Raw genomic sequence first — 27,600 nt, 5'->3', positions numbered from 1 at the left:
CATATGGAACCATGACAGTGTTTGGGAACTGGAGTTTTTGATAGGTGGCCCAGTAGAGGATGTCGACAGAGCTGCCCTGGTCGATAAGGACTTTCTTAACGGCGTAGTTTTCGATTTCAATAGTGATGACCATGGGGTCGTCTTGTTGGTGGTCGAGGCCGTGAAAGTCGTCGTCTATGAAGATGATGGGAGGCATGCGGCGTCTGTGATAGGAATGGGTAATGTGGTTGATGGATTGAATATGGCGGAGGTGTTTCTTTTTGGCAGAAGAGGTGTGATGTAGGATTATCTTGTTCCTTTTAGAAGATTAATGAATATGGTGATGATTGATTAAGAAAACCAAGGAAATCCCCACTGGACATTAAGATAGCAAGCTATCTAGATGTGAAGGTTCCTTTCCAAGGTTCTAGAGAGGAGGAGGATGGATTGATAGAGAGTAAGAAACCAAAAGGAAAAACATATAATAGAAACAATATAAACGAAGAAGAGTAAAGACACATAAAATGAAAAGCAAGGGAAAGGGGAGGAATGAAGGACTCACGCCACTACAAGGCTAGGCTAGAAGAAGCCATGGCAACCTTGAAGATGAGTGGTGTATGCCGCCACGTGCCAAGGCAAGATAAGTCTTGAAAGAACTCCACTCCCTAAGGAGGAATACTCTCACAAAAGGTTGAAACACAAAGTGTATAAATTCTCCAAAATGTTCAACCCCTCTACAAGTGTTAGAAGTCCCCTTAAATAGACAAGTCTAGGGGCCCCTTAGCAAAACAACAAAGTAGAAGGTTACAAAAGAAACCTAGCATGTTCTAGAAAGTAGGTCAACATAGGGTGCACATGGGAGAAATTTCGTCCAAGCCTCCTAGGTGGCAAGTCTTCATGGCCAAGGCTTCCAAAGGAGGGTTCTAGAACATTCTAGAAGACTTGGTGTCCAAGACATGTGGGTCTCCCCTTTCTAGATGCTTTTAGAAAGTCTTGTTCCTTCTCTCTCTTCCTTAGGATGCCAAGTGTCTCCCATGTAGTCCTCCTCCTTTCTTATTCCTACAAAAAGCAAATTAAGGAATTTATTAGCATGGTTGTTTAAGGTTAAACTAATCTTGGGTCAACAAGTCCACCCTTAAGTCATGGTCAACACGTCAACTCAAAATAGTCAACCACAACCAACTTCAAGAAATTGAAACTAAAGAAATGCAAAATAAAGATAGAGAGGATAATGCCTTCCCTTTTGTCATGCTCCTAGTGATCCTCCTAGGGTTGGCCTCCTTGGAACTTGATGAGGTGGTCACATCTTCATCAAGGTGGATCCTCCACTAGCGAAGCCACCAGAGATGGTGTTGATAGTGCCACGTAGGGGAGGATCGGTAGGGGTGATGTCAGTGCGGGTCGGTTGGGGATCCTGGTTAGCGGGTTGGGCGGGGTGTCTGTCGTGGTGAGAGTCGTGTGGAGGGCGTCTGTGGTCAGATCGAGGGGGGTGACAGGATCGAGAGGGATGATCATCTTTACAGATGAAGCGGCGAAAGTGACCAGCATAGACCAGTTCTTCTATTTTATCCTAGAGTGCTTTGCAGTCTTTTGTAGTGTGGCCATGGTTGCGGTGGTAGCGGCAATACTTGATCATATTAGCATTAGGGGGAGTGGTTGTCTTACGTGGTGGCAGAATGATCTCAGCTTGTAGAGCCTCATCAAGGAGGCGGGATCGGGCTACAGTAAGGGAAACATATCTGGTAAAACGGGGTAGGCGGGGCTCGTGTGGGCGGGTGTCTAAGGAGGGGGTTATGGGGTGGAGTTGGCAGAGGTGGTGGCATAGTCATTGTAGAATTTGGTGTGGAGGGTCTGCATTTCCTCCATGCGAGCATAGTCGGCCGCACACAACTTGAGCTCGTGCATAGAGGCAGGTGGGTAGAGGTAAACATTCTTGGCGAAGGGGCCGGGTTGTAGGGTGAGTGTCATACATTGGAGGATCATTTCCTGGCTGAGGTGCGTGGTACGAAGGGCTGCTTTGCTGAAATGATCGATGAATGCTCTGAGTGGTTCACCTTGCTCTTGCGTGATGCCTAGGAGGGAGATCGTAGTGGTTTGATGTGGTCGGCTGCCAGCGAAATGGGTTGAGAACATATGGGAGAGAGCGTCGCAGCTGTCGATGGAATAGGGTGGAAGGGTTGTGAACCATTCTAGAGCAGGGCCATTGAGGGTGGTGGGGAAGGCTTTGTAAAAGACTACGTCTTGGGACGTGTAGAGGGCGACATGGGTGATGTGGATTTTAAGATGTTCGTTAGGGTCGGTTTCAACGGTATAGCGGTCCTGTGTGAAGGGTTCCCACTGGGCGGGAAGGCGGGTGCTGGCGATGAAGTCGGTGAAGGGGTGGCGACATCTGGGTTGTTGGGGTGGTAGCGGATGGGGGGGATGGGATGGTGAACAAGAGCGGGAAAGGTGGAGGTGAAGTTGTGAGGGGGGGTATGGGTTGCCGGAATGTAATGTGGGTTGTAAGGTGGGACATGGGTAGTGTGTAGGGTGGAGGGTATGTTATAGGGGACCTGGGTGGTGGGGAGGGTAGCAATAGGGGTAGGGGCTGCGGTGTGCCCTGGTTGGGTGGAGGGGAAGTGAGTGGGATGGGTGGAAGGAATGGGTGTTTGTTGGGTGGTGATGAAGGGGTGAGGGGTGGGGTTGTATTCGCTTTCTTCTTCTGTGGGCTGGAAGGTCGGGGACCTTGCAGCCTTAGACGCCTCCTTGGCTTTTCCTTTCAGGGTGGGATCAACTTCGATATTTCGCCTGAGGCAAGAATTCTCTTGTCGTAGCACCTCCATCTCATCAACGCTGCGTTTCTTCATATCTGTCAACTCTTGTTGCATTTTGGCCTGGCCGTCTAGGATGGCGGCTAGGTCAGGGGTCATGTTAGCAGGTCTTGAGGGACCAACATCTGCCTGCTTGTTAACTCCAGCTCTACTGCGGGTTGAAACCATCTTCGGAGAAAAACGGGTACCAAGGTGTTGTCTCGTGCCCCACGGTGGGCGCCAATTATTCCTGCAGGGAACAAACAAGATAAGTTAGGCACGAGCGTCACCTTACCTATGCAGTCCGCTATCTCCTTAGTTGGCCTCTTCCTAGTTAGTACATGTCTGCTTGGACTGGGGAGGAGTTACCTGCAAAAGGGACTCTAAAGCTCCAGTCAACTAAAGCTCAAAAAGTCAAATCAGGTGATTAATGGAGTAATGATGATGAAGGATTGACCCTAACCAAGGATGGAGGCACATGCTTAAGAAGACTAGGCATGTTTAGAAAGGAAGATCACTAATCCTTCATCCCTTTCATTTGTGTTTTTTATTTTTGATTCCCAAAGTTGACTTAGTTGAATCAACTTTAGTTGACTTGTTGACCTTTGACTAGGTTTGACTTGTTGACTATAGTTGACTTGACTTAAGCCAACATGCTAATCTATGTTTATTTGCTTTGTAGGTTAATAAAAAGTAAGAAAGCAATGCTACGTGGCGCATGGTGATTGGGGAGCATAAATGATGTGGAAGAGAGAGTAAAGCAAAGGCATAAAGCATAAAGTAAAGGGCATGAAGCAAGTATACCTATGTACCTTTGGTCTCCTTTGTTTTTAGCACACTTTGGCCACGTTTTAGAGACATATGAGACACATTCTTTGTTAGCTCTTTAGCCTTGCACACACCATAGTTAGCTCTTTTCTCTCTCATTTTTTGTAACCTTATTTGACCTAGTTTCTAGAAGCTAGGGTTAGGTATTTGTAGAGACATCCTTAGGTATCTTTTATTTGCTTAGAGGCCCCTAAACTCTTCTATATAAGGGGTGCTCCTAGACTTGTAAAAGGGTTGAACATTTTGAAGTAAAAACACTCTTGTGTCTCAACCATTTGTGAGAGTTTCCTCCCTTAAGAGTGAATACTTTTAAGCCTTATCTTGCATAGCAAGTGGCGGCACACATCCACTCATCTTCAAGGTTGCCATGGCTTCTAGCCTAGCCTTGTAGTGGCGTGCTTCTCACATTTTTACCATTTCTTTCCTTTCCATTTTATGTTTTCTTCTTCCTTTAATTATTCTTTGTTTTCTATGGTTTATGTTCTTTCCATTTCCTTTTTGTTTTGAATCAATCCATCATCTTCTTCTCTTGAGCTTTGTGAAAGGAACCTTCACATCTAGATAGCTTGCTATCTTAATGTCCAGTGGGGATTTCACTTAGCTTTCTTAATCAACTCACACCATATTCAACAATCTTGAAAAGGAATAAAATAATCCTTCATCATTTGGTATCTAGAGCCTAGGTTATCTTGAACATGGTGTTTTTCATGTGCTAACCTTGTCTTATTGTAGCTATCTTGGTATGGTTCAAATCCACTTCCATGACACACAAAAATAGTGCTGGCAGAAAACTTGACGATTTTAAAACATTAAATTGTACCAGCTCAGCGGTCTAAAAATTACGTTTTTGGTGTCAAAAGAAAGCTATATGAGTCTAGTTTCCAGAAAAAAAAGAAACAACGCATTTAGAGTTCTGTGGAGAAAGTTATGATCAAATTAGTGAGCAAAGGTCAGATCTGCCAAGATTACGTGAATCAACGTTTTCAGGTTTTGTTGTGGCAGTTTGGCTACGGTTTTTGCACTCTTTAAGCTTCTAAATGTGGTTGGATAACATGTTTTTGGATGCTTAGTCTTTGAGCCTCAAATCTATGAGTTTAAATGCATGATAACTACATGTTTGTGTCTTTGTGTATATCATGTTGAGTATTTAAATGTGTCTAACTTTTGCTTGAGTCATATGTCATATGTTAACTTGAAGTTTTCTTGTTCTTGTTTTCCCAAGTATTTGAATCTTGCATTCACTTTATGTCTTGCTTGATGTATGCTCCATGAAATTGATTTTGGCCTAAAACTTAAGGAACTAAGTGTCCAAGCCACCTAAAACTCTTTCTCACCCTTTTATGAAACTAGTTGTGGAAAGAAGAAAATTTTGCACCAATTTTTGCCTAAAAACCAAGAGCAACCTTGCTCCTTGGTGAACTAAAAGTGTGTTTTTCACTAGTTGTTATGCTACTAGTTTTTCATACTTGAGAATTGGGTGATATTGGCTAATTAGTTCCATGCTTTAACTTGGTTATGATCTTTCTTGGTGTATGCATGATTTAAGACTTGAAGATACTTGTCAAGTACTTTCCATAGAGTCTTTAAAATGTGTTTTTCTTGTTTTAGTCTTGTTAAAAGTTTTGTCTCAAACTTTTCTTCTTTAGAGTTTAGCTTTCCTTGTTTTGTGCTTTTCTTGCTTGTCACTAGGTGTTCTTTGTTTTGTCTTACTAGTTTTCTTTTCTTGAAACTCTTGAGGTGTTGTGGCCGAATCACTTGTCTTGCATTTGAAAGGTTTTGCACAAGTTTTTAAAAGTGTTTTCTTCAATCCTTTGGTGGATTTTGAGTGCTAGCCTTGCCTTGTTACTTTGGGAGTGTGATCTAAACACTTGGGTTGCATTTTGGGTTGGAATTGGTCTCGGTTTTCATGTTGTCTAACCCCTAATTCATTTATTTTGTATTGGCTTTGAGTGTTTTGTTGTAGGAATCATGGCAAGTTCATCAAATCCACCTACTCCAAACAAAAACAATACATTGATGAGATTGCTTTGAGATTTGGAGTTCCCTAGGAAGGAGTCCTTTGAACAATTGAGAAAAGAAAAGGAGCAAAGTGACCTAAGAATCCAAGAGCACATTTAAAGGCTTGAAGCTAGGGAGAAAGAAAGAGAAACTAGGAAAAGAGGGCATTCTAGGTGCAACCCATCACAAGAGAAGCAAACTCCAAAGATTCCTAAGTTCTATGGTGGAAGTGATCCCAAAATCTTCCTTGATTGGGAAGCTAAAGTTGAGCAAATTTTCAATGAAAATCATGTAAAGGATCAAGCACAAGTTGATCTAGTAGTTTTAGGATTTTTGGAGTATTCCAATACTTGGTGGCATAAAGTTTGTAAGAATTATGACCAAAGGCCACCCGCGGCTTCTTGGATGGACATTAAAACTCTTATGCGCGCTAGATTTGTTCCTCCCTCCTATAGGAAGGAACTTCTTTTGAAGCTCCAAAGGCTTCACCAAGGTCCTATGACTGTGAGTGAATACTTTAAAGAATTAGAGTCTCAAATGCGTGGGGTTGAAATAAAAGAAACTAACAAAGAGAAAATAAAAAGATTTGTGAGTGGTCTTAGGAGAGACATAAAAGACCAAGTAGAGTTGTATGAGTACTCCACTCTTGAAATGTTTTCACACTTTCCCTTGGGATTGAAATTCAATTGAAAAGAAAAAGAAGGGCAAAGAAGAGTTACTCACCCAACCACTACTTTAGTAACTCATGGAAGGGAAACGATAAAAAGAAACATGATAAGTTCTGTTCTAACTCTCATCAAGAACCACCAAGTAAAAGTAAGTCACCAAGTGATCACATTCACCATTCCACTTCTCCAAGATCAAGTTCTATAAAATGTTTTAAATGTTTGGGTTATAATCACATTGCTTTAAATTGCCCAACCAAGAGGACCATGATCTTAAAGAAGAGTAATGATGTTGAAAGTGAACACTCATCTCCCCATTCTCTTTCAAAAGAATCTTCTTCCTCTAGTAAAACTAAAATTTATGAGAAAGACCATATGTTATTACGGCGCATGATAGGTCAAGATCAAAGTGAGCTTGAGCCAACTCAAAGAGAAAACATTTTTCAAACTAGATGCAAAATTAACAAATGATTTTGCTCTCTAATTATTGATGGAGGAAGTAGTACCAATATAGCTAGCACAAGGTTGGTGGAAAAGCTTAGCTTAGAGACCATTCCTCATTCTAAGCACTACAAGCTTGCTTGGATAAGTAAAGAGGGAGAAATAGATGTCAATAAGCAAGTCCTAAGTAACTTCTCAATAGGAAGCTACAAAGATGAGGTTTTATGTGATGTTGTTCCCATGGAAGTCACACAGATCTTACTAGGTAGGCCATGGCAATTTGATAAACAAACTTTACATGATGGTCATACCAACCAATATATTTTCTTCATAAATGGGAAAAAGACCACTTTACAACCTCTATCACCTCAAGAAGTTAATAAGGATAGAAATATAATAAGAAAAGATAAAAAAGAAAAAGAAAAGGGGAAAGCTTTCACTAAGGTGTTACTTGCCTACAAAAAAGTTCTTCCAAAGCAAGATGTGCATCACCCTTCCTTCTCTTCCCAAGCCTAAAAGGAAGGCCCAAAGCACAAGCAAGAGAGGAAGAGTACTTTAGAACATAAAGATGGCCTAACCAAAGCAAAGGGTAATATCCTTAGAAAGGATGGAACAAGAGCTCAAAAAAGGGAGGTGCAAATCCTCCCCCAAATCAAGTCAAGCTCCATCTACAAAGGCTTAAAGAATTTGTGGTCAAATTCTCTCCAAGGAGGGGAGGATGATGAAGGATTGACACCAACCAAGGATGGAGGCACATGCTTAAGAAGACTAAGCATGTTTAGAAAGGAATTTCACTAATCCTTCATCCCTTTCATTTGTGTTTGTTATTTTTGATTCCCAAAGTTGACTTAGTTGAATCAACTTTAGTTGACTTGTTGACCTTTGACTAGGTTTGACTTGTTGACTATAGTTGACTTGACTTAAGCCAACATGCTAATCTATGTTTATTTACTTTGTAGGTTAATAAAAAGTAAGAAAGCAATGCTAGGTGGCGCATGATGATTGGGGAGCATAAATGATGTGGAAGAGAGAGTAAAGCAAAGGCATAAAGCATAAAGTAAAGGGCGTGAAGCAAGTGTACCTATGTACCTTTGGTCTCCTTTGTTTTTAGCACACTTTGGCCACTTTTTAGAGACATACGAGACACATTCTTTGTCTCCTTTTGTGCTAGAACGAAATTAGCCTTGCACACACCATAATTAGCTCTTTTGTAGAGACATCCTTAGGTATCTTTTATTTGCTTAGAGGCCCCTAAACTCTTCTATATAAGGGGTGCTCCTAGATTTGTAAAAGGGTTGAACATTTTGAAGTAAAAACACTCTTGTGTTTCAACCATTTGTGAGAGTTTCCTCCCTTGGGAGTGTATACTTTTAAGTCTTATCTTGCATAGCAAGTGGCGGCACACATCCACTCATCTTCAAGGTTGCCATGGCTTCTAGCCTAGCCTTGTAGTGGCGTGCTTCTCACATTTTTACCATTTCTTTCCTTTCCATTTTATGTTTTCTTCTTCCTTTAATTGTTCTTAGTTTTCTATGGTTTATGTTCTTTCCATTTCCTTTTTGTTTTGAATCAATTCATCATCTTCTTCTCTTGAGCTTTGTGAAAGGAACTTTCACATCTAGATAGCTTGCTATCTTAATGTCTAGTGGGGATTTCACTTAGCTTTCTTAATCAACTCACACCATATTCAACAATCTTAAAAAGGAACAAGATAATCCATCATTAAATGAATGCGTACCTTTAATTACTGGGGTCCACGCGTATTTATAGAGTATTAATAATGTTTAGCCACGTCATGGGTTGGGCCCTAGTTTGGGCTGTAGGTGGGCCTGGACCCTGACCCAGGCCCTTAGTTCGATTATTGTGGGCTCATTGGATATTAGGGGTTTTTAATTTCGCTAAGTCTTTTGGAATGGTCCGATCTGTTTACTTCTCTAGTTGGCTTATGGCGTCTTTGTCGGTGCACTGTTCTAGGTTGGCCGCTCCAATAGCAACCTTTGTTATGAGTTTAGGCTGGCTAAGGTCTATGCCGGCCTGAGGCGTGTACTTTAGCTGTTTCTAGCATATATGTGGGAGTTGTTTGTTGTTATTTATATGGTTGAGTTGGCCAGGTACGATACATAATTAAATTTTCTTTGCAATGCCAACTGTGGTAGTGTGTAGTAGTTTTTGTTGTGGAAAAATAGTGTACATTTTTAGTAAAACTTTGATTGGCCATATATTTTGCTCTAGTTATCGAAACAGGGCAAATTATATATCGATTTGAGATAGAATTGAATTTTCTTGCAATGCCTCTTATGATAGTGTGCAGAAATTTATGTAGTGAAAAAGTTGTGTATGCTTGTGGTAAAACCTCAAACAACCATAACTTTAGCTCTAGTTATCGAAAAAGAGGAAATTTTATATCGATTTGAGATAAAATTGAATTCTCTTTGCAATGCCTATTTGTGTAGTATGTAGTAGTTTTCGTAGTGCAAAATTTGTGTATGTTTTTAGTAAAACTTCAAATGGCCATCAATTTTGCTCTGATTATCGAAACAGGGCATAATTTATATTGATTTGGGTTAGAATTAAAATTTCTTTGCAATGTCTACTATGGTAGTGTGTAGTAGTTTTGGTTGTGGAAAATTAGTGTACATTTTTAGTAAAACTTGGATTGGCCATATATTTTGCTCTAGTTATCGAAGCAGGGCAAATTTTATATGTATTTGGGATATAATTGAATTTTCCTTGCAATTCCTACTGCGGTATTGTGTAGTAGTGTTTGTAGTGCGAAATTTATGTATGTTTTTTGTAAAACTTCAAACGGTCATAATTTTTGCTGTAATTATTGAAACAGGGCAAGTTTTATATCAATTTGGGATAAAATTAAATTTTTTTCGGAATGCAGTTTTTGTAGTGAAAAATGTTGACATGAGAAGCCAAGGTGGTTTGCTTCTTGAAGATTTGATGAAGATTGAATGAAGCTCTTTTGAACTATCTTGAAGTCATAACCATTGGAATGAAGCCTACATTGATGAAGGAAAAGAGATTTGATGATATCCATGGTGATCAAGGCTGGAATGTGTGCTCTCCATGTAGTTACATCATTAAGAAAGTGTACTTGTTGTTTGTAATTCATGTTGTAGACCTTAAAGCATTAATTAGATGTAGTTTGTTATTTGTTGTGTTTTTAATCTGTTGAATGGTTTTTTAACAGGTTAAAATGTATCTTTTAATTTGTTTAATGGCTTTTTAACAGGTTAAAAGGTTGGCTGCAGTAGTCTTAAACTGCAACAAATTCAATCAGTTAATTTAGTTTTTAATCGACTGATTTCACTTAAGTCAAATGAAATCAACCGATTGATTTGAAAATCAACCTGTTGAATTTCGTAACAGTTTAACTATAAAAGCTGTGATTTTCGAAAGAGAGGTCTGTTGATCATTTTAGAGCACGATTTGGTTCTGGAAACTTGTGAAAACTCTCTCCTTCGTGATCATAGGTGTTGCAGTTGTTGAAGATTGATCTTGGATCAATTCTTGAAGCTTTTGGCTTGGTTTGAAGCTATGAGAAAGTGGTTTGTGGTAGGCAAGGATGTGCTACCATTAAGGTTTGATCTTTCTGAAGCTTTGTGTGTGTGCCTGGTGGTTTTCAAGGTCTGCAAGAGGGTTCTTGCTGTGCTGGTGTGATTCTTGTGTGATTCAAGAGTCTTTTGTGGTGTTTTTGCATATTTTGGAAGTGTAAGGGTGGATACTTTGTAAAACTTTTCAAATAGTGCAAAGTCAAGCTAAGGTTGCCTTGACAAACTAGATGTAGCTAAGGTTTGAGTGAACCAGTATAAAAATTCGTGGTGTCCTCTCTTCTCTAACCATTCTCTCTTACATTTTCATTTTAAAGTTTTAAGAAGTTGTGCTTTAATCATGTTTTTCATGTTCTTGCATGTTTTCATAGCATCTGAAGCATTGAGCATGTTTGTATAATCACTTGGAACTGATCTTGATCATTTTTTAGCATTGTTTCTTGTTTAAAATTCAAATTCACATTTCTGCATTTTTCCTAGTATTTCAGTCGATTGTTTTTCAGTTTCAATCGATTGATTATACCAGAACAGAATCTATTTAGTAAAATCAATCTGTTAACTCTGTTTTGATCGATTGAAAGTGTATAGTTTAGTATTGTTTGCATCCTAACTTGGTGATCTATTTCATTCAATTAAAGGTGGCTTTTAGCTTGCAAAGATAGCCTAAAGTTTTAACTAGCCAATTCAACCCCCCCTTCTTGGTTTTTCAACCATTTCAAAACTAACAATTGGTATCTAGAGCAAGGTACTTGAAATTTGATCAAGTAAGGTCCTAAATCTGTTTTGAACTACTTGAAATGGCTTAAAACAAGTTACCCTTTGGTGAAGGTGCCTCAATTCATAGACCCCTTATCTTTAGTGGCATTAAATACCAATTTTGGAAAATTAGGATGAAAATCTTTATTGAGTCAATAGATCAAGGGATATGGGATGCAATCATAAATGGACCTATACTCCTAAGCATATTGTTGATGATGTGCAGGTTAATAAGCCATGGACTCAATGGAATGAGGAAGAGAGAAGGAAAGCCCAATATGATTGCAATGCAAAGAATATCCTCACTTCATCTCTCAACATGGATGAGTTTTTTCGTGTTTCACAATGCAAGAGTGCCAAGGAAATGTGGGAGGTTCTTGAAGTGACTCATGAACGAACCAATGATGTTAAGAGAGCTAGAAAGCATGCCTTGATTCAAGAATATGAGCTATTCAAGATGAAACAAGGAGAATCCATAGCGGATGTGCAAAAGAGATTCACTCATATAGTCAACCATCTCATAGGCTTGGGTAAGGAATTTGACAAGGAAGAGTTAAACATTAAGGTGCTAAAGTGTCTTGATAGATCTTGGCAACCAAAGGTCACGGCTATCTCAGAAACAAGAGATCTATCTACTTTGACTACATCTGCATTGTTTGGTAAGCTTAGGGAGCATGAGATTGAGATGCAAAGGCTTAATGAGCTTGAGTCAAGTGAGGAAAAGGTCAAGAACATAGCCTTGAAGACTAGCACCAAGAAAAATGAGGAACTTGAGGATGAGGTGGCTGAATCAAGTGAAAGTGAGAACTTGAATCTCCTTCTCAAGAGGTTTGGTAAATATCTCAAAAGGAAAGGTATCAAAGGTAATCTGAAGAGGTATACTTCCAAACACAATGAATCAAACTCTTCTAATTTTACATGTTATAACTGTGGAAAACAAGGACATATCAAAATTGAATGTCCAAATACTAACAAAGAAAAGGAGAAGAGTGTTGATAGGAAAAAGGAGAAGAAGCCAAAGGAGAAACGTGCATACATTGCATGGGAGGACAATGATGATTCAACAACAAGTAGCTCCTTACAAGATGAGCGTGAAGAAGCCAACTTGTGTCTCATGGCTGGCTATGAGTCATCTTCCTTAAGCCAAGTAAGTTCTCTAGACTTAAATGACTATAATCAATTGTTGCATGATTTTGAAGAGTTGCATAATGAAGCAAACAAGATTTCTGCATTAAAAAATCGGTTGAAAGGCCTAAACAATTGGCTCGAAAACAAAGTTAGTCAACTGGAAAAAGAAACAGCTGATTTAAAAACTGATTTTGAACATTTGGAAATGATTTCCAGTAATTCAACCGACTGTTTTAGAAATCAGTCAGCTGAAAAATCCTATGAAAACTGCACAGTTTTGAAAAATGAAGTGAAATACCTTATAAAGACCTGTGCAAGGTTCACAATAGGAGAAGCAAACTTAGAGGCTGTTCTTTGTTCACAAAATTGTGTATTTGGCAAATCTGGACTTGGTTTCAATCCTTCTTTTCAAAAGAAAACCAAGAAGTTCTCTAGTTTCTTTTTTAAAAGCATGCCAAGTGACATGCCATTCATTTAATGCAACTATTGTATGAAAAAAGGTCATGTTATTAAGAACTGTCATGCTAGAAAATATGATGTTCCTAAAGGGATTATGAAATGGATCCCAAAAGGATCTAGAAAGGCATAACCATGATGGACCCAACCTATCAAAGGGTACCAAATAATCCAAATCTGATTTGCAGGTCATGAAAGGTGAAAAGAAAGATTTGTGGTACATTGATAGTGGTTGTTCAAGACATATGATAGGAGATAAAACCAAATTTGCAAAGTTAGAGTTGAAGGAGGAAGGGTTTGTAACCTATGGAGACAACAACAAAGGAAGAATCCTTGGAAATGGAGTCATAAGCAATGGATCCTCTTTCAACATCAAGAATGTGCTGCTGGTTGAAGGACTCAAACACAATTTGATAAGTATAAGTCAACTATGTGATAAAGGCTTTAAAGTCATGTTTGATCCAAATAGTTGTTTGATATATGATGCACATGGTAGTATTATTTTGATAGGCAAGAGAGTCAATAATATATATCTACTTGACTTGCATCATGCATCATTTAGCATCCATTGTTTGCTTACAAAAGAGGATGATACTTGGTTATGGCATAGAAGACTTTGTCACATACACATGCAGCATTTTAATCGGCTGAATAGAAAACAGCTGGTTGAAGGACTACCAAAACTCAAGTTTGAGAAGGATAGAGTGTGTGAAGCATGTCAAAAAGGAAAACAAACTAAGGTCTCTTTTAAATCTAAAAATGTTGTTTCAACTAAAAGACCTTTAGAGATGCTTCACATGAATCTATTTGGTCCATCTCGAACCATGAGCCGTGGTGGCAATCTTTATGCATTAGTCATTGTTGATGATTTCTCTAGGTACACATGGACTTTGTTCTTAGCTGCCAAAAATGAAACTTTTCATGCTTTCAAAAGACTTGCCAAGATGTTTCAAAATGAAAAGAGTTTTAAGATAGTGTCTATTCGAAGTGATCATGGTGGAGAATTTCAAAATGAAAAGTTTGAACACTTTTGTGAAAAGCATGGTATCAACCATAATTTTTCTGCACCAAGAACACCACAACAAAATGGTGTTGTGGAGAGGAAGAATAGATCACTTGAGGAACTAGCTAGAACCATGTTGAATGAAAACTCACTACCTAAGTACTTTTGGGCTGATGCAGTCAACACTTCTTGCTATGTATTAAATAGAGTGTTGATTAGGCCAATTTTGAAGAAAACCCCTTATAAGCTTTTCAAAGGGAGAAGGTCTGCTTTAAGTCACCTAAAAGTATTTGGATGTACGTGTTTCATCTTAAATAATGGCAAAGAAAGTCTTGGCAAATTTGATGCAAAAGCGGATGAAGGTGTTTTTCTAGGATATGCTACACAAAGTCATGCATATAGAGTCTATAATAAGAGATTAATGACTGTTGAAGAGTCTATGCATGTTGTATTTGATGAAACTAACCCAAAATTGCAAGATCAAGTGTCAAAGAATGCAGATGAGGAAGATCTACTACAGTAGCAGATTTCTGCTGCAGAAAAGTCCACTGCTACAGGAAATCAGTTGGCTGAAAAGGAAAAACAGTCGACTGAAAAAGCTGCAGACAGCAAATTGCCCAAGGATTGGATCCAGCCTAGAGGTTTATCAAAGGACAACATCATAGGTGATATCAAACAGGGAGTATCTACTAGACGTAGGATTGTATTTTGTGAACATGTTGCATTTGTATCTCAAATTGAACCTAAGAATGTGAATGATGCTTTGAATGATAGTAATTGGATTATGGCTATGCAAGATGAACTCAACCAATTCACAAGAAATGATGTGTGGTTTCTAGTACCTAAAACTATTGATATGAATATAATTAGAACCAAATGGGTTTTCAGAAACAAAATGGATGAAGATGGTAATACAGTAAGAAACAAAGCTAGACTAGTTGCTAAAGGTTATAATCAAGAAGAAGGCATTGATTTTGATGAAACTTATGCACCTGTAGCTAGGCTAGAAGCTGTGAGATTACTCTTAGCATATGCTTGCAAGTGTAACTTTTAATTGCATCAAATGGATGTGAAAAGTGCATTCTTGAATGGTTTCCTAAATGAAGAAGTGTATGTATCACAACCTCCTGGATTTGAGGATCATCTCAATCCTAACCATGTTTTCAAATTGAAAAAGGCCTTATATGGTTTGAAACAAGCACCAAGGCAATGGTATGAATGGCTAAGCAATTTTCTATTATCAAAAGGTTATGCTAGAGGTGCAGTGGATAAAACACTCTTCATTAGAAAACATGATAATGATGTTATACTTGTTCAAGTGTATGTTGATGATATCATCTTTGGTTCAAATAATAACACATTGTGTGAAGAGTTTTTTGCAGCTATGCAGGGAGAATTTGAGATGTCCATGATGGGTAAGCTTGCCTACTTTTTAGGGCTGCAAGTCAAGAAACTCATGCATGGAACATTTTTAAATCAATCAAAATACTGTTTTGACTTGTTGAAAAAGTTCAAAATGGAGGATTGCAAGGAAGCTGCCACTCCAGTTGCAACAAATTGCCTTATGGATACAAATGAGGCTGGCCAACCAGTAGATTCAACCAAATATAGAGGGTTGATTGGGTCTTTGCTCTATCTTACAGCAAGTAGGCCAGATATTCAGTTTGGAGTATGCTTATGTGCTAGATTTCAAGCAAATCCTAAGGAATCACACTTTAAGGCTACAAAAAGGATTCTAAAGTACCTCAAAGGAACAACCAATTTTGGTTTATGGTATCCATGTGATTCTAACATATCTCTTAGTGGCTTTTCAGATTCAGACTATGCTGGGTGCAAATTGGATAGGAAAAGCACAAGTGGTACTTGCCATTTGCTTGGATCAAGTCTAATCTCATGGAATAGCAAAAAGCAAGCTTGTGTGGCACTTTCCACAGCTGAAGCTGAATATATTGCTGTTGGACATGGCTGTGCACAAATTATATGGTTGAAACATCAACTTTTGGACTATGGTGTAAGGCTAAGCAAGGTACCTTTGTATTGTGATAACACTAGTGCAATCAACTTAACCAAGAATCCAATACAACATTCTAAAACCAAGCATATAGAGATTAGACATCATTTGATTCGTGATCATGTTCAAAAGGGAGATTGTGAAATCAAAACTGTTAAAACTGAAAATCCATTGGCGGATTTGTTTACAAAACCATTAGCTAGAGATAGGTTTAACAAGCTAAGAACTGAACTAATCATTTTATACATCAAGAATGTGATTTGATGTGTTTGTAGCATGTTAATCTTATGTACTCGTGCATTGGTTTCATAAAAATCTACTGCTGTATGCAAGAGTTAAAAACTGTCATAGTCAACATGTTGATTTTGCATTTCAATGTGTTGATTTAACTTAAATCTGCCTCTGTTTGCACAATTCATGATCTGTCAACCTGTTGTTTCTGTATTTCAACATGTTTATTTCACTTAAACTGCCACTGGATGATGAAAAATTGATCTGCTATGATTTTTAATCTGCTGTTTTCATAATTCAGTATGTTGATTTCATTAAAACTGAATCTAGAAAAATGAAGTTCAATTTCACGATTTTCAATCGATTGATTTTCAAAATCAGTCAGCTGATTTCACTTAACCAAATTCTGTTTTTAATCTCTGATGCTTTAATGTTGTTTTAGTCTACTGATTCTGTTTTTCAACGTGTTGATTTTACATAAATTGTGCTTTTACTCACGAATTGAATTGTTAAGCTGACCCAGTCAAAGAAACCATCTTTGTGTCAGGTACTATCTGCTCTTAACTGCCCATTTCATCAGCCATGTGTTACTTTTACTGAATTGTTTGACCAAAAAGCATTCTAATGTACAATTCCAATGTGCATGCAGCTCACATGATCTGAACTGATTGATTCTCTCATAAAAACACATTGAAAACATCATGAATGCACGAGATATTGTTTTGGACTGAATTAAATTGATTTGGTTAACATAAAACGAATTAATTAGAAAAATCTGCACCATTTAATCAACTGTTTCTGAAAATCAGTTTGTTGAATTATAAATACTGCACTTGTATTGTTGCATTTGCATCATACATCTCTTAGACACAGCCACACCAACACTCATCATACCTCGTCGTTCCCAAAGAGCTACCCAATCTGATGATGAGCACTCCACTCCTTCTTCTCCAAGGTCTCCAAATCATGAAAGCCATGGAAGAATTGAAGCATGGTTTGAGGATCATGAGGACAACATTCAAGTATTCCTTATTGAGATGAACAGGAAGCAGATCAACATTCCTAAGGTGCTGAGGTTCTCTTGGCTAAGGGCTGAAGGCTTTGAGAGGCTATTCCAACAACTAAAGCACCAAAAGTTGAAGTCCTTCCTTGAACTTTCAGGGAAAATATATCCAGACTTGGTGAAGGTGTTTTTCACCAACTTGGAGTTCAAAAATGATGTCCTACTGTCCAGCATCAAGGGTGTTCAAATGGAGATCAACAAGAGAGCTTGGAAAGATGTAGTTGGACTCAAACCAAGGGGTGTGCAAGTGAGAAAAGGTGAAACTAGGGCTATTCCAAAATTCAACAAGATGCAATACTGTGGCCAATGCTTGAGAAATCCTATAGCTGAAATCAAAAACTTCCATGTTAGTGGTCTCAAGGTGGATCAAAGGCTACTTGGTATGATTGTCACAAAAATCCTTGTTCCACGTGGTAGCAACCATTCAACATTGAATGAGGGAGATTTGATACTCATGTTCTGCATTCAACACAACATTCAAGTGGATTGGATCTATGTGTTTCGTGATCACATGCTCAAGGCCAAGAAGCTCACAGATTTTAGGCTTCCATATGTGGTTTTGGTGTCTAAATTCATTGAATACTTTGGTATTGATGTAGAGGATGAGCTAGAGGAGTCAACTGGACTATTGAACCATACGTCCAACCAAAATCTACACAAAATGGGCTTTATCAAGGTGGGAAATGGATGGACAATTGCTGGAGCTGTTGTTGGTGGTGCACATGACCATGAAGTTGGTCCAAGTGGTGCAAATCAAGAGGAAGAACCAACTGCTGGACCTATGGACTTGATTCCCTACAACCCTCCAGAGGATAGAGGCTCTATGTACTCACATTTTGAGAGGATGGTGCTGAATCAACTGCATGAACTCAATGTGTCTCAACATGAACATCACAACTATTGCAATGAGAGGTTCAATGAATTGGATGGCCAAATCCATGATATCCATGATATGCTCCACTCATTCCAGACCAGAAATGATCCTCAGGATGACTGAGTGTGGTGGTTGTTTACGATCATGCATTGCATCCTTGTGTTTGTCATTTTTCAGTTTGAGTTCTGTTTGTTTTAGTTGGTTGTTTTTCATTTCAGTCGGCTGATTGTATCAACTTTATGCATTTGTTTTCTGATTTCAGTTTCTGTTGGCTGTATTCCCTTCCAGTATTAATGAAATGAAATGTAATGCTTGTTATCTTTATGCATTTGTTCTATTTGATGAATCCAAAGGGGGAGAAAAATTGAAAAAAATTGGAAAATGGATAATTGATCACATTAAACTAAGCATTAAAATTGGAAATCAATTAATCAAATCTGAATTTGAACCCATATTATTGATAGGGGGAGCATGATCACAATTGTATACTGGCTAGCTTGTGTGTATTGCTGCTATAAAATGTTTTTCAGGTTCACAAGCTTCAAGCTAAAGTGTTACTTCATCAATTGGTTTCCAACAAATGGAAGAAGCATTTTTGCAATGGAAGATAGAAGAAGATAGATGGAATAGAGGTTGGCTTCATCAAATCAGGGGTAGATTGTTGACATGAGAAGCCAAGGTGGTTTGCTTCTTGAAGATTTGATGAAGATTGAATGAAGCTCTTTTGAACTATCTTGAAGCCATAACCAATGGAATGAAGCCTACATTGATGAAGGAAAGGAGGTTTGGTGATATCCATGGTGATCAAGGCTGGAATGTGTGCTCTCCATGTAGTTACATCATTAAGAAAGTGTACTTGTTTGTAATTCATGTTGTAGACCTTAAAGCATTAATTAAATGTAGTTTGGTCTTTGTTGTGTTTTTAATCTGTTGAATGGTTTTTTAACAGGTTAAAATGTATCTTTTAATCTGTTGAATGGCTTTTTAACAGATTAAAAGGTTGGCTGCAGTAGTCTTAAACTGCAACAAATTCAATCAGTTAATTTAGTTTTTAATCGACTGATTTCACTTAAGTCAAGTGAAATCAATCGATTGATTTGAAAATCAACCTGTTAAATTTCGTAACAGTTTGACTATAAAAGCTGTGATTTTCGAAAGAAAGTCTGTTGATCATTTTAGAGCATGATTTGGTTATGGAAACTTGTGAAAACTCTCTCCTTCGTGATCATAGGTGTTGCAGCTGTTGAAGATTGATCTTGGATCAATTCTTGAAGCTTTTGGCTTGGTTTGAAGCTTGGAGAAAGTGGTTTGTGGTAGGCAAGGTTGTGCACCCACAAAGGTTTGATCTTTCTGAAGCTTTGTGTGTGTGCCTGGTGGTTTTCCAAGTCTGCAAGAGGGTTCTTGTTGTGCTGGTGTGATTCTTGTGTGATTCAAGAGTCTTTTGTGATGTTTTTGCATAGTGTGTAATAGTTTTTGTAGTTAAGAATTTGTGTATGTTTTCTGCAAAACTTCAAACGGTCGTAACTCTTCCTCTAGTTTTTGAAACAGAGCAAATTATATATCGATTTGGGATAGAATTGAATTTTCCTTGTAATGCCTACTGTGGTGTTGTGTAGTAGTGTTTGTAGTGCGAAATGTGTGTATGTTTTTTGTAAAACTTCAAACGGTCATAATTTTTTCTCTAATTATTGAAAAAGGGACATATTTATATCAATTTGGGATAAAATTGAATTTTTTTTGCAATGCAGGTTTTGTAGTGAAAAAGTTGTGTATGCTTGTGGTAAAACCTCAAACGGCCATAACATTAGCTCTAGTTATCGAAAACGAGGAAATTTTATATCGATTTGAGATAAAATTGAAATCTCTTTGCAATGCCTACTTGTGTAGTATGTAGTAGTTTTTGTAGTGCAAAGTTTGTGTATGCTTTTAGTAAAACTTGAAATGGACATAAATTTCGCTCTAATTATCTAAATAGGGCATAATTTATATCGATTTGGGTTAGAATTAAATTTTCTTTGCAATGTCTACTCTGGTAGTGTGTAGTAGTTTTTGTTGTGGAAAAGTAGTGTACATTTTTAGTAAAACTTCGATTGGCCATATATTTTGCTCTAGTTATTGAAAAAGGGCATATTTTATATCGATTTGGGTTAGAATTAATTTTTTTTTTGCAATGCCTACTCTTGTAGTGTCTAATAGTTTTTGTAGTTAAGAATTTGTGTATGTTTTTAGTAAAACATCAAACGGTCATAACTCTTCCTCTGATTTTTGAAACAAAGCAAATTATATATCGATTTGGGATAGAATTGAATTTTCTTTGTAATGCCTATTGTGGTATTGTGTAGTAGTGCTTGTAGTGCGAAATCGGTGTATGTTTTTTGTAAACTTCAAACGGTCATAATTTTTTCTCTAATTATTGAAAGAGGCAAAATTTTATATCAATTTGGGATAAAATTGAATTTTTTTTGCTATGCAGTTTTTGTAGTGAAAAAGTTGTGTATGCTTTTAGTAAAACTTCAAACGGCTATAACTTTTGTTCTAGTTATCAAAACATAACAAGTTTTATATCGATTTGAGATAGAATTGAATTTTCTTTGCAATGCCTACTGTGCTAGTGTGTAGTAGTTTTTGTATTGCATAATTTGTGTATGTTTCTAGTCAAACTTCAAACGATTATGACTTTTGCTTTGGTTTTCGAAACAGGGCAAATTATATATCGATTTGAGATAGAATTGAATTTTTTTGCAAAGCCTACTATGGTAGTGTGCAGCAGTTTTTGTAGTGAAAAAGTTGTGTAGGCTTGTGGTAAAACCCCAAATGGCCATAACTTTAGCTCTAGTTATCGAAAACGAGCAAATTTTATATCGATTTAAGATAAAATTGAATTTTCTTTGCAATGCCTACTTGTGTAGTGTGTAGTAGTTTTTGTGGTTAAAAGTTTTGTGTACGGTTTTAATAAAACATCAAACAGATGTGACTTTTGCTCTGGTTTTCGAAATAGGGCAAATTATATATAGATATGAGATAGAATTGAATTTTCTTTCTAATGCTTGCTGTGGTAGTCTGTAGTAGTTTTTGTAGTTAAGAATTTTTGTATGTTTTTATTAAAACTTCAAACGGTCATAACTCTTCCTCTAGTTGTCGAAACAGGGCAAATTATATATCGATTTGAGATAGAATTGAATTTTCTTGCAATGCCTACTATGGTTGTGTGCATAAGTTTTTGTAGTGAAAATGTTGTGTATGCTTATCGAAAATGAGCAAATTTTATATCAATTTCTCATAGAATTGAATTTTCTTTGCAATGCCTACTGTGGTAGAGTGTAGTAGTTTTTGTAGTGCAAAATTTGTGTATGTTTTTAGTAAAACTTCAAATGGACATAACTTTTGCTCTAGTTATCAAAACAAAGCAAATTTTATATTGATTTGGGGTAGAATTGAATTTTCTTTGCAATGTCTATTGTGCTAGTGTGTAGTTGTTTATTTAGTGGAAAATTAGTGCACGTTTTTAGTAAAACTTCGACTGGCCATATTTTATATGTATTTAGGATATAATTGAATTTTCTTTGCAATGCCTACTACAGTATTGTGTAGTAGTGTTTGTAGTTCGAAATTTGTGTATGCTTTTTGTAAATCTTCAAACGGTCATAATTTTTGTTGTAATTATTGAAACAGGGCAAATTTTATATCAATTTGGGATAAAGTTGAATTTTTTTCGGAATGCAGTTTTTGTAGTGAAAAAATTGTGTATACTTTTAGTAAAACTTCAAACTGCAATAACTTTTGTTGTACTTATCGAAACATAGAAGGTCTAATATCAATTAAGGATAGGATTGAATTTTCTTTGCAATGCCAACTATGGTAGAGTGTAGTAGTTTTTGTAGTGCAAAATTTGTATATGTTTTTAGTAAAACTTCAAATGATCATAACTTTTGCTTTGGTTATCAAAACAAGGCTAATTTTATATCGATTTGTGGTAGAATTGAATTTTCTTTGCAATGGCTACTGTGGTAGTGTGTAGTAGTTTTTGTAGTGGAATATTAGTGCATATTTTTAGTAAAACTTCGACTGCCATATAGTTTTAGTGGTTAAAAATTTGTGTATGTTTTTAATAAAACAGCAAACGGATGTGACTTTTGCTCTGGTTTTCGAAACATGGCAAATTATATATCGATTTTAGATAGAATTGAATTTTCTTTGTAATGCCTACTGTGGTAGTGTGTAATAGTGTTTGTAGTGCGAAATTGGTGTATGTTTTTTGTAAAACTTCAAACCGTTGTAAATTTTTCTCTAATTATTGAAACAAGGAAACTTTTATATCAATTTGGGATAAAATTGATTTTTTTTTGGAATGCAGATTTTGTAGTCAAAAGTTGTGTATGCTTTGAGTAAAACTTCAAACGGCTATAACTTTTGCTCTGGTTATCGAAACATAGCAAGTTTTATATCGATTCGGGATAGAATTGAATTTTCTTTGCAATGCCTATTGTGGTAGTGTGTAGCAGTTTTTGTAGCGCAAAATTTGTGTATGTTTTTAGTAAAACTTCAAACGACTGTGACTTTTGCTTTGGTTTTCGAAAAAGGGCAAATTATATATCGATTTGAGATATAATTGAATTTTCTTGCAATGCCTACTACGGTAGTGTGCAGCAGTTTTTGTAGTGAAAAAGTTGTGTATGCTTGTGGTAAAACCCCAAACGGTCATAACTTTAGCTCTTGTTATCGAAAACGAGCAAATTTTATATCGATTTGAGATAAAATTGAATTTTCATTGCAATGCCTACTTGTGCAGTGTGTAGTAGTTTTTGTGGTTAAAAATTTGTGTACGGTTTTAATAAAACATCAAACGAATCGGACTTTTGCTCTGGTTTTCGAAATAAAGCAAATTATATATCGATATGAGATAGAATTGAATTTTCTTTCTAATGCCTACTGTGGTATTGTGTAGTAGTATTTGTAGTGCGAAATTTATGTATGTTTTCTGTAAAACTTCAAACGGTCATAATTTTTTCTCTAATTATTGAAATAGGGAAAATTTTATATCAATTTGGGATAAAGTAGAATTTTGTTCTAGTTATCGAAACATAGCAAGTTTTATATCGATTCGGGATAGAATTTAATTTTCTTTGCAATGCCTACTGTGGTAGTGTGTAATAGTTTTTGTAGTGCAAAATTTGTATATGTTTTTAGTAAAACTTCAAATGACTGTGACTTTTGCTTTGGTTTTCGAAATAAGGCAAATTATATATCGATTTGAAATATAATTGAATTTTCTTGCAATGACTACTATGGTAGCGTGCAGCAGTTTTTGTAGTGAAAAAGTTGTGTATGCTTGTGGTAAAACCCCAAACGGCCATAACTTTAGCTCTAGTTATCGAAAACGAGCAAATTTTATATCGATTTGAGATAAAATTGAATTTTCTTTGCAATGCCTACTTATGTAGTGTGTAGTAGTTTTTGTGGTTAAAGATTTGTGTACGGTTTTAATAAAACATCAAACGAATGTGACTTTTGCTCTAGTTTTCGAAATAAAGCAAATTATATATCGATATGAGATAGAATTGAATTTTCTTTCTAATGCCTACTGTGGCATTGTGTAGTAGTGTTTGTAGTTCGAAATTTATGTATGTTTTCTGTAAAACTTCAAATGGTCATAATTTTTTCTCTAATTAATGAAACAAGGAAACTTTTATATCAATTTGCGATAAAGTAGAATTTTTTTTGCAATGCAGTTTTTGTAGTGAAAAAGTTGTGTATGCTTTTAGTAAAACTCCAAACGGGTATAACTTTTGTTCTAGTTATCGAAACATAGCAAGTTTTATATCGATTCTAGATAAAGTTGAATTTTCTTTGCAATGCCTACTGTGGTAGTGTATAGTAGTTTTTGTAGTGCAAAATATGTGTATGTTTTTAGTAAAACTTCAAACGACTGTGACTTTTGCTTTGGTTTTCGAAAAAGGGCAAATTATATATCGATTTGAGATATAATTGAATTTTCTTGCAATGCCTACTACGGTAGTGTGCAGCAGTTTTTGTAGTGAAAAAGTTGTGTATGCTTGTCGTAAAACCCCAAACGGTCATAACTTTAGCTCTTGTTATCGAAAACGAGCAAATTTTATATCGATTTGAGATAAAATTGAATTTTCATTGCAATGCCTACTTGTGCAGTGTGTAGTAGTTTTTGTGGTTAAAAATTTGTGTACGGTTTTAATAAAACATCAAACGAATCGGACTTTTGCTCTAGTTTTCGAAATAAAGCAAATTATATATCGATATGAGATAGAATTGAATTTTCTTTCTAATGCCTACTGTGGTATTGTGTAGTAGTATTTGTAGTGCGAAATTTATGTATGTTTTCTGTAAAACTTCAAACGGTCATAATTTTTTCTCTAATTATTGAAATAGGGAAAATTTTATATCAATTTGGGATAAAGTAGAATTTTGTTCTAGTTATCGAAACATAGCAAGTTTTATATCGATTCGGGATAGAATTGAATTTTCTTTGCAATGCCTACTGTGGTAGTGTGTAATAGTTTTTGTAGTGCAAAATATGTGTATGTTTTTAGTAAAACCTCAAACGACTGTGACTTTTGCTTTGGTTTTCGAAAAAGGCAAATTATATATCGATTTGAGATATAATTGAATTTTCTTGCAATGCCTACTACGGTAGTGTGCAGCAGTTTTTGTAGTGAAAGAGTTGTGTATGCTTGTGGTAAAACCCCAAACGGCCATAACTTTAGCTCTTGTTATCGAAAACGAGCAAATTTTATATCAATTTGAGATAAAATTGAATTTTCTTTGCAATGCCTACTTGTGTAGTGTGTAGTAGTTTTTGTGGTTAAAAATTTGTGTACGGTTTTAATAAAACATCAAACGAATGTGACTTTTGCTCTGGTTTTCGAAATAAAGCAAATTATATATCGATATGAGATAGAATTGAATTTTCTTTCTAATGCCTACTGTGGTATTGTGTAGTAGTGTTTGTAGTGCGAAATTTATGTATGTTTTCTGTAAAACTTGAAACGGTCATAATTTTTTCTCTAATTATTGAAATAGGGAAAATTTTATATCAATTTGGGATAAAGTAGAATTTTGTTCTAGTTATCGAAACATAGCAAGTTTTATATCGATTCTAGATAAAATTGAATTTTCTTTGCAATGCCTACTATGGTAGTGTATTGTAGTTTTTGTAGTGCAAAATATGTGTATGTTTTTAGTAAAACTTCAAACGACTGTTACTTTTGCTTTGGTTTTCGAAAAAGGGCAAATTATATATCGATTTGAAATATAATTGAATTTTCTTGCAATGACTACTATGGTAGCGTGCAGCAGTTTTTGTAGTGAAAAAGTTGTGTATGCTTGTGGTAAAACCCCAAACGGCCATAACTTTAGCTCTAGTTATCGAAAACGAGCAAATTTTATATCGATTTGAGATAAAATTGAATTTTCTTTGCAATGCCTACTTGTGTAGTGTGTAGTAGTTTTTGTGGTTAAAAATTTGTATACGGTTTTAATAAAACATCAAACGAATGTGACTTTTGCTCAGGTTTTCGGAATAAAGCAAATTATATATCGATATGAGATAGAATTGAATTTTCCTTCTAATGCCTACTGCGGTATTGTGTAGTAGTGTTTGTAGTGCGAAATTTATGTATGTTTTCTGTAAAACTTCAAATGGTCATAATTTTTTCTCTAATTAATGAAACAAGGAAACTTTTATATCAATTTGCGATAAAGTAGAATTTTGTTCTAGTTATCGAAACATAGCAAGTTTTATATCGATTCTAGATAAAATTGAATTTTCTTTGCAATGCCTACTATGGTAGTGTATAGTAGTTTTTGTAGTGCAAAATATGTGTATGTTTTTAGTAAAACTTCAAACGACTGTGACTTTTGCTTTGGTTTTCGAAAAAGGGCAAATTATATATCGATTTGAAATATAATTGAATTTTCTTGCAATGACTACTATGGTAGCGTGCAGCAGTTTTTGTAGTGAAAAAGTTGTGTATGCTTGTGGTAAAACCCCAAACGGCCATAACTTTAGCTCTAGTTATCGAAAACGAGCAAATTTTATATCGATTTGAGATAAAATTGAATTTTCTTTGCAATGCCTACTTGTGTAGTGTGTAGTAGTTTTTGTGGTTAAAAACTTGTGTACGGTTTTAATAAAACATCAAACGAATGTGACTTTTGCTCTGGTTTTCGAAATAAAGCAAATTATATATCAATATGAGATAGAATTGAATTTTCTTTCTAATGCCTACTGTGGTATTGTGTAGTAGTGTTTGTAGTGCGAAATTTATGTATGTTTTCTGTAAAACTTCAAACGGTCATAATTTTTTCTCTAATTATTGAAATAGGGAAAATTTTATATCAATTTGGGATAAAGTAGAATTTTGTTCTAGTTATCGAAACATAGCAAGTTTTATATCGATTCGGGATAGAATTGAATTTTCTTTGCAATGCCTACTGTGGTAGCGTGTAGTAGTTTTTGTAGTGCAAAATTTGTGTATGTTTTTAGTAAAACTTCAAATGACTGTGACTTTTGCTTTGGTTTTCGAAATAAGGCAAATTATATATCGATTTGAAATATAATTGAATTTTCTTGCAATGACTACTATGGTAGTGTGCAGCAATTTTTGCAGTGAAAAAGTTGTGTATGCTTGTGGTAAAACCCCAAACGGCCATAACTTTAGCTCTAGTTATCGAAAACGAGCAAATTTTATATCGATTTAAGATAAAATTGAATTTTCTTTGCAATGCCTACTTGTGTAGTGTGTAGTAGTTTTTGTGGTTAAAGATTTGTGTACGGTTTTAATAAAACATCAAACGAATGTGACTTTTGCTCTAGTTTTCGAAATAAAGCAAATTATATATCGATATGAGATAGAATTGAGTTTTCTTTCTAATGCCTACTGTGGCATTGTGTAGTAGTGTTTGTAGTTCGAAATTTATGTATGTTTTCTGTAAAACTTCAAATGGTCATAATTTTTTCTCTAATTAATGAAACAAGGAAACTTTTATATCAATTTGCGATAAAGTAGAATTTTTTTTGTAATGCAGTTTTTGTAGTGAAAAAGTTGTGTATGCTTTTAGTAAAACTCCAAACGGGTATAACTTTTGTTCTAGTTATCGAAACATAGCAAGTTTTATATCGATTCTAGATAAAGTTGAATTTTCTTTGCAATGCCTACTGTGGTAGTGTATAGTAGTTTTTGTAGTGCAAAATATGTGTATGTTTTTAGTAAAACTTCAAACGACTGTGACTTTTGCTTTGGTTTTCGAAAAAGGGCAAATTATATATCGATTTGAGATATAATTGAATTTTCTTGCAATGCCTACTACGGTAGTGTGCAGCAGTTTTTGTAGTGAAAAAGTTGTGTATGCTTGTGGTAAAACCCCAAACGGTCATAACTTTAGCTCTTGTTATCGAAAACGAGCAAATTTTATATCGATTTGAGATAAAATTGAATTTTCTTTGCAATGCCTACTTGTGCAGTGTGTAGTAGTTTTTGTGGTTAAAAATTTGTGTACGGTTTTAATAAAACATCAAACGAATGTGACTTTTGCTCTGGTTTTCGAAATAAAGCAAATTATATATCGATATGAGATAGAATTGAATTTTCTTTCTAATGCCTACTGTGGTATTGTGTAGTAGTGTTTGTAGTGCGAAATTTATGTATGTTTTCTGTAAAACTTCAAACGGTCATAATTTTTTCTCTAATTATTGAAATAGGGAAAATTTTATATCAATTTGGGATAAAGTAGAATTTTGTTCTAGTTATCGAAACATAGCAAGTTTTATATCGATTCGGGATAGA

Source organism: Vigna unguiculata, chromosome 11 (assembly GCF_037176805.1).
Source record: "Vigna unguiculata cultivar grain cowpea cultivar isolate G323 ecotype 2 chromosome 11, ASM3717680v1, whole genome shotgun sequence".
In the NCBI taxonomy this organism is placed as follows: domain Eukaryota; kingdom Viridiplantae; phylum Streptophyta; class Magnoliopsida; order Fabales; family Fabaceae; genus Vigna; species Vigna unguiculata.
The sequence above is the reverse complement of the archived record's forward strand: the minus strand, read 5'-3'. Positions refer to the sequence as shown.